The sequence below is a fragment of the Chiloscyllium plagiosum genome, unplaced genomic scaffold (genome assembly GCF_037043375.1).
Source record: "Chiloscyllium plagiosum isolate Xiang-an unplaced genomic scaffold, Cpla_swu_hap1 HiC_scaffold_11, whole genome shotgun sequence".
Taxonomy (NCBI): domain Eukaryota; kingdom Metazoa; phylum Chordata; class Chondrichthyes; order Orectolobiformes; family Hemiscylliidae; genus Chiloscyllium; species Chiloscyllium plagiosum.
Window position 1 is genome coordinate 40,122,118 of NW_028270149.1, and position 15,603 is coordinate 40,137,720.

The window sequence follows — 15,603 nt, forward strand, 5'->3', positions numbered from 1 at the left end:
GTTCCCCAAACCATTTCGCTGACTGACCTGATGTGCTTTTCTCAGCACCACACTATCTACTCTGACTCTACAGCATCTGCAATCCTCACTATCTCCTAGAAGCAGTAAGGCAGCACAATATGCAGGGCTGGCAGCCCATGACATATAGCACCAGTACCTCTAAGTCATGTTTTTCTGTGAGTAAGTCAATGATCTGCCAATAAGTCTTCTCTCTGCTACCTTACACTCATGCTATCTCTATTGCTCCACCCACCTCCCACCACTACCATTCTCGCTATTTCCGTCAAAATCTTTCTCACCTCAACCCTTGACACCACTAAAACTTACATGACCTCTGTGCTGCTTACTCATGTGCTTGGGACATTTCCCCGCTTGCACCAAATGTAACAGCTATGGCAATCATATTAATCTCCTTTAATACATGCCTTTCTTTCGTATTTTGGAGGTGCCAGTGTTGGACGGGTGTACAAAGTTAAAAATCACACACACCAGGTTATAGTCCAACAAGTTTAATTGGAAGCACCAGCTTTCGGAGAGCCGCTCCTTCGTCAGGTGGTTGTGGAATATAAGATTGTAAGAAACAGAATTTATAGCAAAAAAGTTTACAGTGTCATGCAACTGAAATTATATATTGAAAAAGACCTTGTTTGTTAAGTCTCTCATCTGTTAGAATGACCATGTAAGTTTCACTTCTTTCATATGTAAATCGCAAAACTTTCTTTAAAAGTTACATTCTCAAGTGAACTTTAACAATTGGTGTCAGCCCAGACATTCTAACAGATGAGAGACTTAACAAACAATCAAGGTATTTTTCAATGCATAATTTCAGTTACATCATACTGTAAACTTTTGCTATAAATTCTACGTCTTACAATTGTGTACTCCACAACCACCTGATGAAGGAGCAGCACTCCAAAAGCTAGTGCTTCCAATTAAACCTGTTGGACCATAACCTGGTGTTGTGTGATTTTTAACTTTCTTTCATAAGGGGAGGAAAACAACTCCCCATTAGGCAGAAAGACAAAACAAATTATTTCTGACATTCAATCCTCACCCCTTATGTGGAGAGCATCCTTACTGAACACTGAGTGGCTGACTGACCCTGGAATGATATTAGAAGCTGCCTTTGAGTTACCATCAAGAGGCCCAAATGAAGGCTATCCTTCATGACTTGACTGAGGCCTGCTAACAACCTTGCTTTGTATCTATGCTAAATGGCAAGGCAAGAGTAAAGTAATGTGAGCTTGGTATCTCTTGCTGAAGGGGCAAGACAATGCAAGGCAAGGACGCTGAGCATCCAAGTCTGCTCAGAATAAGTTAGCATGATAATCATGAGCAAAGAGCCTGGAGATGCAGCCTGATCCAGCCCATAGGAATTAAATTTAGGTAAGTGTGAGATGCTGCACTTTGGAAAGGCAAACCAGGGCAGAACTTATACTTAATGTTAAGGTCCTGGGGAGTGTTGCTGAACAAAGAGACCTTGCAGTGCGGGTGCAAAGTTTTGAAAGTGGAGTAGCAGGAAGACAGGATAGTGAAGAAGCCGTTTGGTATGCTTGCCTTGATTGGTCCGTACATTGAGCTCAGGAGTTGGGAGATCATGTTGTGGCTGTACAGGACATGGGTTAGATACTTTTGGAATACTGCATGCAACTCTGGTCTCCCTGCTATAGAAAGGATGTTGTGAAACTTGAAAGAGTTCAGAAAAGATTTAGAAGAATATTGTCAGGGTTGGAGGGCTTGAGCTATAGGGAGAGGCTGAATAGGCTGGAGCTATTTTCCCTGGAGTGTTGGAGGTTGAGGGGTGATTTTACAGAGGTTTAAAAAATCATGAAGAGCTTGGGTAGGGTGAATGGCCAAGTCTTTTCCCCAGGATAAGGTAGTCCAAAAGGTGAGGGGAAAGATTTAAAAGGGATGTTTTTGCACACAGATTGGTGCATGTATAAACTGAGCTGCCAGAGGAAGTGGTGAAGGCTGGTACAATGACAACATTTAAAAGACATCTGGATACATATATGAATAGGAAGGGATTAGGGTCACATGGGCCAAATGTTTCAAATGGGAGTAAATCAGTTTAGGATATCTGGTCAACATGGATGATTTGGACTGAAGAGTCTGCTTCCATGCTATGCATCTCTATGACATTAAAACCTGGGTGCATGCCTCTGACGAGACAGTTGCCTTGTTGCAGCATTTCAATGATAGTTGCCAATGCAGCACTGAAGTGCAGAAACATCCTATACATGGATTGGAGATGTGCTATGTGAGTTCTTAGAGGTTGCTACATAGCTGATCTCAATATCCATGGATGTGGGTTGTATGTGGCTGGTGACCATGCACTGTGCCCTGAAAAGTAAGCACCTTGTATCTAGCATGATGGTCCTTTGGAGCAGGTGAATTCGCCAAATACCCACTTTTTTGCCATTTCAAGTTATCTCAACAACCAGCTTGTTAGGCAAGACAGAAAGCTGAATACTAATGAGCTGACTTGGTATGTCAACAAGGTATTTAACAAGCGATAAACCCCTTGAATTAGCAACTCACACTCCCAAGCAATGAAAAGCATAAAAGATGTAGCAAGATGTTCCCGATATCAAGATCGGCATTGTTGGAATTCTCTTCTGATTTTGCCACAAACCTCACTATCGTCTATGTAGTTTAGACTCGTATATGATTGCACCCAATGTATTAGAGTATCTGAGATCTTGCAGAGTGTATTTAAGAAGCCAGCAATGAGAGCAGTGTAAATATAGCAAGACCAAAGTAATGAAGGTATCAGCTAATGTTTCAGAAGCAATGACAGTTAAGAATAATAATCAATATTTTAGATTTTGAATACTGAAGTTCAAAACATGTTCCTCAAGTCCATGACAGTTACTAGTATAAGTGCTATAAACCTGAAAATAAGGTTGTGCATCCTTGTTATTCCTCAGTGACTGTGATGACCTGCATATGCAGCATTCAGACTTTAATTTATGTCAACATTTAAGGGAGGGAATTTTTCTGGAGAAGGTATTAGCGAAAAACACACCTTGCTACGTAATAAAAAATAATCATGATATGAAAGCACTTTATGCCAAAAGAGGGAAAGATTATTGAGAGAGGCATATAGCAGATACATTAGTTGAAGGAATAAATGGCATCCTGTGTGATTGTAGCTGTGATAAACTATTCCACTCCATCCTTCTAGTTTGTTGATTTTTGACCAATCTATTGGCATTGTTTGAGGAATTAAATGTGCTGTGGTTAAAGAGAACTGGTGAGTGTACTTTACATAGATTTCCAGAAGGTAGTTGATGAAGTGCCACAAAAGGTTATTATTATTAGTTATTATTATGAGAAACAAAAGCTACCATGTAAGGAATACTATATTGACGTGGAGAGAAGATTGGCTGACTAACAGAAAGCACAGAATAGGCATAAACGCACCTTTTTCAGATGTAACAAATGTGTCAAGGGAACGTTACCCTTCACTTATACAAGGTATCTGATACACTTCAATCAAGTCAGCCTTCATTTTTCGCAACTCGAGGTAACAAGATTAGCTTGTCTCACGTGAACTCAAAGTCAACCAACATATTCCAGTTACCAATCTAGTAAACCTCCCTGTCTTCAATGCATTTACATCATTTGTTTAAATATAAAAGAACAAAACTGCACATACTATTCAAGATATGTTCCAAAATATAATGTGCTTACTTATACAAAAACAAAATACTGCAGATACGGAAATCTGTTGAAAGCAAAATGAACAAGACACAAACATGATCTAGCCATGGTGAGGTGGGGTTAAGGGGGAATGTATTAAAACTAGTACTTGGGCCCTCACCCACACTATTTCTCCATTATATGGATGGTGTCATCACTGCTGCTTCCGTCCAAAATTAGGAAAATAAATCAGTTCTGCTTCTTATTTATATCCTCTCATCTTCACCTGGTCAATTTCTGACCCTTCCTTTACCTTTCTGTTCCCATTTCTAGGGATAATCCATCTATTACAAACTAACTAATAACACTGTTACATCAACTAGACCATCACATCCTGCATCTGCAAGGATTCCATTCCATTCACCCAGTTTCTCAGTCTCTTTCATATCTGACCTGATGTGCCTCCAACATGATCTTTTTTTTCCTCACACAAGGACTTCCTACCCCCATTGTGGTTGAGGACTTGCAGTCAAGTCTAGCCCATCTCCCATACTTATGTCCTCACCCCTTCCCTCCTGCCCAGAACAACAATAGGGTTTCCCTTGTCCTCACTTTCCACCCCACTAATCTCTGCATTCAGAGGATCATCCTCTAACATTTCCACCAACTCCAGCAGATGCCATCACCAGGCACAGCTTACCTCCACAGCCACTGTCAGCATTCCACAAAGCCCCTTCCATCCATGATACTCTGGTCCATTCTTCAATCACATATGACACTTCCTTATTTCCCCCATGGCACCTTGCTTTCCAAATGCAGATGCTGTAACATTTGCCCACTCACTTCCTTTCTCCACAACATACATGGCCTCAAACAATCTTTGAGGTGAAACAGTGTTTTACTTGGACTTCTTTCAATCTAGTCCACAGCATTTGCTACTCACAGTGCAGTTTCCTCTACAATGGCAAGGCCAAACTTTGCAAGACACCTCCACTCTTGTCTCTCAGATTGACCCTACCTTCCAGTTGCTTACCATTTCAGTAACCACCTTGCTCTCATACTAACATTTCAATCATGGGCCTGCTGTAACATTCCAACAAAGCATAACACAAGCTCAAAGACATTTTCAATAAAGCTTATTTTCAACTTGGGCACTCCATTTTGAATTCCATAATTTCAAGTCTGACTGCATGATGCCTGCAGTGATTGAAACCAGGTGGATCTCATTAACCATGGGATACTTGATTGGAGTTGTTGACCTTGGCCAATCAGGACAGCCCTGGCTGACCAATATTATCAGGGGATCTAAAATGGTTGAACGGTAGGGTTCGGGGCCTAGCTTTGCTGCTCCTCTTCCTTGTAAAACTGCTGTCTTTTGTGTACAGCTGTCAATGTTTTTTGTAAACTGTTTTGTAATTTGTTTAATAAAATATATATTATCAGGGGATCTAAAATGGTTGAACGGTAGGGTTCGGGGCCTAGCTTTGCTGCTCCTCTCCCTTGTAAAACTGCTGTCTTTTGTGTACAGCTGTCAATGTTTTTTGTAAACTGTTTTGTAATTTGTTTAATAAAAAAAAAATATTATCAGGGGATCTACAGCCCTGATCTTTGGGCACCCTGTGCAGAGGAAGGAGGATAGGTCAGAGGACGGCCCCTTATGGCTGATTGCCTGCCCCTCTTCTGTGGGCATATCAGAGCCTGGCTATCCCTGGAGAAGGAGAACATGGTGTCCACCAACACCCTTGAGCTTTTCAGGGAAAGGTGGGCACCACAGGGAATGGAGTGTATTATTTCCCTCTCCATCTCTATTGTGATTTAATCCCTGCCCTCCCCTTCACTCTTTGATCATACAGCAATGCCCTCTGAGAAGGGCACTGTTTGTCACTGGCCACTTGGGTGTTTCCTTTCTTCCTGGTGATGGAAATTGAATTAAAAAAGGAAAAAAAATATATTAACAGGGGATTTAGTATCTCCTCAGTGTAGGGGACTGATTCTAATCTGGCTGACCAGAGCTCGTGTACTGTGCACATTTAAATAAAGGGTGACTTGGTGATGTCATACTGATCTCTGCTGTTATTTAAGTGGTGACAGGAGAAAACAATATGTACCTAAGAACATTTGCTCACCATACTCATCTTGGAGTTAGGGTAACCATTTGTAGCATCATGCCTTAATTTGAGAAGCTTGACTTGTTTGATCCTGCTGTCAACGACTGTGTCCAATAAGTGGAAAGAATGTAATATTTTTACCAGGCAAATCACATTGGGGCAGATGAAAAACAATAAGTAATCCTTCTGAATGCTTGCAGACCCACAGTATTTAGGGCTTAACCAATTCTAATTCTGAGATGCTATCAGGTTTATTTGGCTGTTAGAGAACTAGGGGAATCCATATCAGGATATTTGAGGTTAAGACAACTGGCAAAAGCAGGTGATTTTGGGTTAACCCTGAATGAGATGCTGACACACCATTTGTTATGTGGGATTAATGGCATAACCATGCAGAAGTTCCTGCTAGCTGAAGTTCAATTGGACTTTAAACAGGCACTACAACTGGCTTTGTCGTTAGAAATGCAGCAAATGGAGTATGAGAGCTACAGGCATCCCAATGGAAGTGGATACCCTCACCTGTCCATTTGAGCTTGGGAAACATCACTTAAGGGTAGGCAATCACAGAGCCTCACACAGGGCATATCCTGAGCAGAGGAACCCCAGGCTAGCCCACAGCGGAACCCCACAACAAAGCCAAGTGACTAAAAACTTCTTAGGATCTGGGCTGTCAAGCCATTGTAGTTGCTGCCAGTATGCGGAACTGAGACAGCAAAGGAATCCTACAAAGCCTGACTTGAGTAAGAAAACACATTGGCCAGTACCCAGGAGAGTGCACACCCTGGAAAGTCCCTCTACATATGGGTTGGAACAATTAAATTGCTTCGCAACATTCAAATCGATTAAAATTAATGTTTGGTTAAATAGCCTCCCCTTTTCCCATGGAGGTAAATACCAGCGCAGATGTATCTGGGGTTGCAGAATCTGTCTATAACAAGTTGGTTACTTGCGACTCCAACTTTACTTTTGTACAAGACCTCAGCCAGACTGAGAGCATACATTGGGGAACTGTTAAAGATTAAGGGTACGTCTTCGGTTCTGGTCTCCTGTGAGAAGCAGTTGGTGCAGTTACCACTGATGGCAGGAAGAGGCTTGGACCCAAGCCTATTGGAGTGGAATTGGTTGAGAAAGATTCACCTAGATTGGCTCAACATTTTTCAATTAGAAAATGACTGCCTTAGTGAAGTCCTAGTAATGCATAAAAGGTGGATAAATCCCCAGGACCTGATCAGGGGTATCCAAGAACTCTGTGAGAAGTTAGGGAAGTGATTGCTGGACTCCTTGCTGAGATATTTGGGTCATCAATAGCCACAGGGGAGGTGCCAGAAGATGGTAGCTTGGTTATTGTAGTGCCACTATTTAAGAAAGGTCATAAGGAAAAGCCAGGGAACTACAGACCAGTGAGCCTGACATCAGTGGTGAGCACGTTGTTGGAGAGAACCTCGAGGGACAGGATTTACATATATTTGGATAGACAAGGACTAATTAGGGATAGTTAATGTGGCTTTGTGCATGGGAAATCATGTCTGACTAACTTGATTGAATGTTTTGAAGAAGTAGTAAAGAGGATTGATGAGGGCAGAGCAGTGGTCGTGATCTATATGGACTTCAGTAAGGTGTTCAATAAGGTTCCTCACAGGAGACTGGTTAGCAAAGTTAGATCTCATGGAAAAAAGGGAGAACTAGCCATTTGGCTACAGAAGTGGCTCAAAGGTAGAAGACAGGGTGGTGGCGGAGGGTTGCTTTTCAGACAGGAGGCCTGTGACCAGTGGAGTGCCACAAGGATCACTGCTGGGGGTCCACTGCTTTTCGTCATTTATATAAATGATTTGGATGTGAACATAGGAACTATAGTTAGTAAATTTGCAGAGGACACCAAAATTGAGGTGTAGTGGACAGCGAAGAAGGTTGCCTCAGAGTACAACGGGATCTTGATCAAATGGGCCAATAGACCGAGGAATGGCAGATGGAAAAAGATTTTTTAAAATATTACAGCAAACACAAAACAAGATAATTCAAAATAGTACAAAGAAAGCGCACGGATCTACACTTGTGTATAAATGCATATATAATATATAATTAAAAAAGAAAAGAACCCACTAAATACATAAATAATTAAATAACTTACAACTAACAAAAAGTAATAATAATAATACAGGTCAGTGAAAGAAACCATCAACCACCGAGACCATAAATTTATACATCTTTATATATTTATAATTCTTTCTCTCTGGATATTAGATTTGGTAAACGCAATCTTTCTGGCTATATAAAAGGCCTTATGAGTGTGGCAGACCAATCTGTGTCCCGGTAATCCAAAAAGGGCTGCCATGTCATATAATAATTCTCAGTTTTATAGTGCACCATACTTCTGAGAAAATCCAAAGATTAGCTAACGCCAGCCTGACAACCCTGTGGGATTTTCAGACACCTCCCTAGCAGAATGTTCTTTCTTGCACAAAAAATGAGGATACTGAAAAGCTATTTTTTTTGTGCGTGTCTAAAGGAAGTACACTAGTCAGGCCAAGAAGAAGAGATACTGGGTCCATCTCCACCTCTGTCCCCACAGCCTACCACAGCACTCCGGTATGTCCGGAGCTTGTGGCAGGACCAGAGTATGCTTGAGAGTACCCATACTCATGTTGGAGGTACACCCACTTTAAATTTAGAGAGACAGTCCAGAGCCAAGTGGACCTTGTGGAGAATCTTCAATTACAAGGCATAGGTCTTATTGCAAATTGAAATCCTTCTTGCATTTCCCCAGACATCCTCCCATGTCACAGAGGAGGTCTCAATGCTAGTTCCGTCTCTCATACCTTACAAAGTTGCTTGGTCTCATCTGAGGGGCCCTCTCCCAACAGGTGATAGAGATTGCTGACAGAAAATGTATTCTTAGCATTAAGCACCCTCTTCTCTGTGTCAGATCTATAGGAATCAGTTAAAAGTGTAGCTTTTTTTTGAATGAATCCCTAATTTGAAAAATACGGGAGAGGTCCCTACCGGGCAACTCGTATTTCTGAGCTATCTGGTCAAAAGACATCAATGTGTCCCCCTGAAATAGGTCACCCAGGTCAGACACACCCGTAGCTGCCCATAGTTTAAACCCTGAGTCCATCATTCCTGGTTGAAAACACGGCCAACGAACTATGAGTGTAAGAAATTTTGGCAATATTGCCTTTACTCTGCTGCATTGCCCTCCATGCTTTAACAGTATTAATAACTACAGAGGAAACTCAATTATCCAAATGCCAATTATCCGAAAATCAGATTATCCGAAGGAGATCTCGAGGTCCCAATAGAAACATTACATCAAAGACGTGTTTCCAGCCGTGATGCACCTTTTGTTTACAGTGATTAAACAGGCACCGTCTCCAAATGATGACCTCTTGCCCTCTCTCTCTCCCCACACATTCCCTGGAGTTCTACAGAGGGGCGTACACAGTAAAAAGTTGTATGTGTGTCTGTGTGCTATTTGCAGACTTACCCCACAAAGGTAGCTGCAGCAGCAGCAGTCTTGTTGGTGTGCAGTGCGGATACCCCGGAGAGAGGGGCGGGGGGGATCACGCTCTTTGTGCTGCGGTGTGAGGTTGGACCCGGTTGGGGGGGTGGGGGAAGGTCGGGGTTGGACCGGGTTGGGGGTGAGAGCTCGGATACTTTATGCTGGGGGGGGGGGCGGGGGCAGGAGCGATGCTGGACCGAGTTGGGGAGCGGTGTTGGACCGGGGGGTGGAGTGAACACGAGAGGAGGCGATGTTGGGGGCGAGGTCTCGCGCGCTGTGTACTGCTGCAGTCTCCAGAACAGGGAGCAGACTTTAAAACTCCGAGCTCCAGAGGAAAGGCATTTAATTGATTTTCCGAATAATCGATTATCCAAACGAAATAGTGCCCGCCCATCATGTTTGGATAATCGAGTTTCCACTGTATTGGGTTACAGCAATATTCCTTAACTGTCCTCATTTGGTCCAAGAACAGTAAGCTCGTAAGGGGGTACCCTGCCTGAGAAGCTTTAATGTTTAACCATAGTGAGAGAGGGTCCCCACGGGTCCAGTCACTCACGTAAGATAAAAACAAGCTTAATTGATAGTTTTTAATATCCAGGAAGTCCACTCTTCCAAATCTGTGGGGTAGCTGTAATTTAATTAATAAGGGGTCACTTGTAATGCCAGATGAAAGAACTGAACCAGTGGTTCAGTCTCCTGAATGTTTGCTGAGTAAAGATCAAAGGGAGCATTCACACAGGGTACAACAGGCAGGAGAGACTGTTCATTTTAATGAGGGCTATCTAACCTAACCAAGAAATCGGAAGCGCCTCCAATCTTCAAAGGTCTTGTTTGATTCTGTCAAATAAATGGGCAAAATTGGCTTCAAAAACGGGAGTAATGAATATACCTGAGAAAAGACCCTCCCTCCCCGTGACAATTTAAAGGGAAATCGAGATTCATTCTCATAACCAGGCACTTTCGAGAGACCACCCATAGGCATGGCCTCCGATTTCGTGAAGTTGATCTTGTAACCTCTCACCCTCGGAACGCGCAGCCCTCCACTCCCTCCGTTGCAACCCCAACCTCACTATCAAACCAGCAGACAAGGGAGGTGCGGTAGTAGTTTGGCGCAACTACCTTTACACCGCTGAGGCCAAACGCCAGCTCGCAGATACCTCCTCCTACTGCCCCCTTGACCATGACCCCACCCCCCACTACCAAACCATCATCTCCCAGACCATCCATAACCTCATCACCTCGGGGGATCTCCCATCCACCGCCTCCAACCTCATAGTCCCACAACCCCGCACTGCCCGCTTCTACCTCCTGCCCAAAATCCACAAACCTGACTGCCCCGGCCAACCCTTTGTCTCCGCCTGCTCCTGCCCCACCGAACTCATCTCCGCATACCTTGACCTGGTCCTGTCCCCCCTAGTCCAAGAACTCCCCACCTACGTTCGGGACACCACCCATGTCCTCCACCTCCTCCATGATTTTCGCTTCCCCGGTCCTCAACGCCTTATCTTCACCATGGACATCCAGTCCTGTAAACCTCCATCCCCCCTTCACGAAGGACTCAAAGCCCTCTGCTTATTCCTTTCCCGCTGTACCAACCAGTACCCTTCCACGGACACCCTCCTTCGACTGACTGAACTGGTCCTCACCCTGAACAACTTCTCTTTCCAATCCTCCCACTTCCTCCAAACGAAAGGAGTAGCCATGGGCACCCGCATGGGCCCCAGCTATGCCTGCCTCTTCGTAGGATATGTGGAACAATCCATCTTCCGCAACTACACTGGCCCCAACCCCCACCTTTTCCTCCGCTACATCGATGACTGTATTGGAGCCGCCTCGTGCTCCCACAAGGAGGTTGAACAGTTCATCCACTTCACCAACACCTTCCACCCCGACCTCAAATTCACCTGGACAGTCTCAGATTCCTCCCTCCCCTTCCTAGACCTTTCTATTTCTATCTCAGGCGACCGAATCAACACGGACATCTACTACAAACCGACCGACTCCCACAGCTACCTGGACTACACCTCCTCCCACCCTGCCCCCTGTAAAAACACCATCCCATTCTCCCAATTCCTTCGTCTCCGCCGCATCTGCTCCCAGGAGGACCAGTTCCAAAAACGTACAACCCAAATGGCCTCCTTTTTCAAGGACCGCAATTTCGCCCCCGATGTGGTCGACGATGCCCTCCACCGCATCTCTTCCACTTCCCGCTCCTCCGCCCTTGAGCCCCGCCCCTCCAACCGCCACCAGGACAGATCCCCACTGGTCCTCACCTACCACCCCACCAATCTCCATGTACAGCGCATCATCCACCGTCATTTTCGCCAACTCCAAACGGACCCCACCACCAAGGATATATTTCCCTCCCCTCCCCTATCAGCATTCCGTAAAGACTACTCCCTCCGTGACTCCCTCGTCAGATCCACACCCCCCACCAACGCAACCTCCACTCCCGGCACCTTCCCCTGCAACCTCAGGAGGTGCAAGACTTGCGCCCACACCTCCCCCCTCACCTCCCTCCAAGGCCCCAAAGAAAACTTCCATATCCGCCACAGATTCACCTGCACCTCCACACACATCATCTATTGCATCCTCTGCACCCGATGTGGCCTCCTCTATATTGGGGAGACAGGCTGCCTACTTGCGGAGCGTTTCAGAGAACACCTCTGGGACACCCAGACCAACCAACCCAACCACCCCGTGGCTCAACACTTCAACTCCCCCTCCCACTCCACCAAGGATATGCAGGTCTTTGGACTCCTCCATCTCCAGACCACAACAACACGACGGTTGGAGGAAGAGCGCCTCATCTTCCACCTAGGAACCCTCCAACCACAAGGGATGAACTCGGATTTCACCAATTTCCCCTCCCCCCACCTTGTCTCAGTCAAATCCATCGAACTCAGCACCGCCTTCCTAACCTGCAATCTTCTTCCTGACCTCTCCGCCCCCACCCCAGTCTGACCTATCACCCTCACCTTGACCTCTTTCCACCTTTCGCATTTCCGACGCCCCTCCCCCAAGTCCCTCCTCCCTACTTTTATCTTAGCCTGCTGGACAAACTTTCCTCATTCCTGAAGAAGGGCTTATGCCCGAAACGTCGATTCTCCTGTTCCCTGGATGCTGCCTGACCTGCTGCGCTTTTCCAGCAACACATTTTCAACTCTAACCAGAAAAAAAGCCAAACGAATTAATGCATTGTATCAGATGTGGTAACGAAACTGTTGGGTTTGACAAAAAGATAAGAACATCATCTGCATACAATGTGACTTTGTCCCCACTTCTGGAGCAGATATAGTGGGATCCCTACGTATGACTTCCACCAGCGGTTCAATCACCAATGTGAAAAGCAACAGCAATAGATGTCAGCCCTGTCGACTGTCCCTAAAGATTTAAAAATTGCTTGACCACACACCATTGGTGAGAACGGTGGCCAGAGAATCACTATTATGAATCTTTACCACCTGATAAAGACTTCACTCAAGTCAAACTGCTCTCAAGAATAAAAAAGGTATGGCTGCTCAGCCCGTTCAAATGCCTTCTCTGCGTCTAGAGAAATCACTAATCCCTGTACTGATCGTTGTTGACATGCTTGGATCACAGTGAGTAACCTCCAGACGATCTACAGCCCTTTATCAAGTCCACCTGGTCCTCCTTAATAATGAAAGGCAGTACAGTTTCTAGCCTTAATGCAAGAGTCTTAGACAAGATTTTGAAATCGACATTCAAAGTGAGATGGGCCTTTCGGAACCACAATCCTCCGGGACCTTCCCTTTTTTAAGGATATGCAAGATATTAACCTCTCTTAAAGATGGCGGGAGGAGGCCATGACTGTGTGAATTATTGAACATGCTAAGCATCGGTCTTGACAGTATGTTTATAAATTCCTTATAAAATTCACTGGAAAGTCCATCAGGACCAGACATCTTTCCGCTCTGGAGTTGCCTCACAGCCTTCTGCGCCTCTTGCACTGATAATGGGGCATTAAGGAAAGACTCTTGTTCGGAGGTTACACCAGGACATCCAAATTCTTGAAACAGGACTCCATCCTAGCCCGCCTATCCTCACAACTTTCAGACTGGTATAATTCGGAGTAACATCTCCGAAAAGTGTTAACGCAGCATTTAGAATCGTAGATTAGGTTTCCAGTACCTTCCCTGATTGAGGTGATGTCTTGAGGGACACTCTTTTTCCTGGCAAGATACACTAAGTACTTGTCCGCTTTTTCATCTTGCTCAAACAATTTTTGGTTTGCAAAAGTAAGCTCCTTCTTAGCTGTCTGTGAAAGCATGGGGTTCAGTGTGGACTGAAGCACTGTGATCCTCTGTAATTTAGCCAGCGAGGGCCTATCAAAGTATGCCTTCTCGGCTGCCTTCAACCGTGCTTTAAGCAAACATTGCTGCTCACCATTATGCCGTTCCTTATTGGCAGAATTGGAAATAACTAACCCCCGGCATTGACTTTAGCAGTTTCCCAGAGAATGGATGAATTAACGGCCAAGCCTGAATTAATGACTAAGAAAGCCCTGAATTCATTGCAAAAGTACTCGATAAACTTGGTATCCTTAAGGATGAATGGATCCAGTCGCCAGTGCCCCAAACGTACTATAGTGTTCTTACTCTTGATCATTAGGTACACTGGGGCATGATCAGAAATAGTAATATTGCCAATTGTACAGGACACCACTGAGCCCAAGTGTGCTGCAGGAGTCAAAAAGAGATCAATCCTGGCATGACATTTGTGTGGATTGGAAAAACATAAAATCCCTGCCTGTAGGGTAGAAATGCCTCCAGACGTCCACCAGCCCTAGTTCAACACACAAATTCCTTAGTTGCTTAGATCATAAAGAAAATATCGGGGGCCCTTTGGGCAATCCGTCTACCATAGGATCTATTAGATAATTAAAATTCCCCCCATGATAATATGCTGAGATGCAAGGCTAATCAGTTTAGAGAATGATCTACCAGAAAATTGAGAGGGTGGACCTGGGGACAGCAAACATTTAAGATACTGTACTTTTCCCCATTTATCAAGGCTTTAAGGATTACGAATCTCCCGTATGTGTCTTTAATACACTGTATCAACTTAAATGGGAGATTCTTCCTAACAGGTATGGCCACTTCCCTGCTTCGAGTATTCAAAGATGAAAAATAAACCCGTTTGTACCCATTTTGTTGCAATTTCAAATGTTTTTTTTTAGATTAGATTACTTACAGTGTGGAAACAGGCCCTTCGGCCCAACAAGTCCACACCGACCCGCTGAAGCGTAACCCACCCATTCCCCTACATTTACGCCTTTACCTAACACTGCGGGCAATTTAGCATGGCCAATTCACCTGACCTGCACATCTTTGGACTGTGGGAGGAAACCGGAGCACCCGGAGGAAACCCACGCAGACACGGGGAGAATGTGCAAACTCCACACAGTCAGTCGCCTGAGGCGGGAATTGAACCCGGGTCTCTGGCGCTGTGAGGCAACAGTGCTAACCACTGTGCCACCGTGCCGCCCACATCTATAGATGATAGAGAACCGTGCCGTGTTCTCTATCATCTAGGCGTGTCTCCTGTAATAAGGCAACATCCACCCTTTCCTTTTTAAGACTGGAGAGTACCTTTTTCCTCTTGACCAGTGAGTGACTTCCCTTAATGTTCCAGGTACATCATTTAAAAATGTCCTTAGCCGTAACATTCTTTAACAACATTTAGACTCCAGAGAGGAAGAACTTGAATTACAAATCACTGAGCTTCAATGAAAGAAAATCCACAGAACAGAGAAACAACATAAACTAAAACAGCTACAACTAACAAACCCATAACACTTTCAAAAACTACGTACATCAAAAACCAAAAAAACAAAAACCACATATAAAGCACTAATGGCACTGATTAGGGGAATTTACACCCTGCACAAAGGGTCACCTACACACCCCAAATGCCTACTGGCCATCCCACCCATCCTTTTGACCACGAACACCAGCAGAAAAGGAAAATAAAGAAAGGTACAGCAAAATAAACAAAGGAGTTAAAAGTAAATATGCCACCAATCCCCTGATATAGCTTAACTTAGAAACTAAAGGTAAATACTCTGTCCATCCCAAACATAATTTAACGCAATGTATTACCAACAAAAAGGAGACCCCAACAAGACCTCCCTTAAGAAGGACAAACCCAAACAACGCTATTATCTGTACCTATTCAATCATCTGGTTTAAGTTAGTGTGTCCATAAAGATCCCCGCTTTCTCTGGTGAGTCAAATAAGTATACGGATCCATTAAAGGTAAGCCGAAGCACTGCTAGGTATCTTAGAGACTACTGGATCCTGAGCTCTCTGTCTTTTCTTGATGCCATCG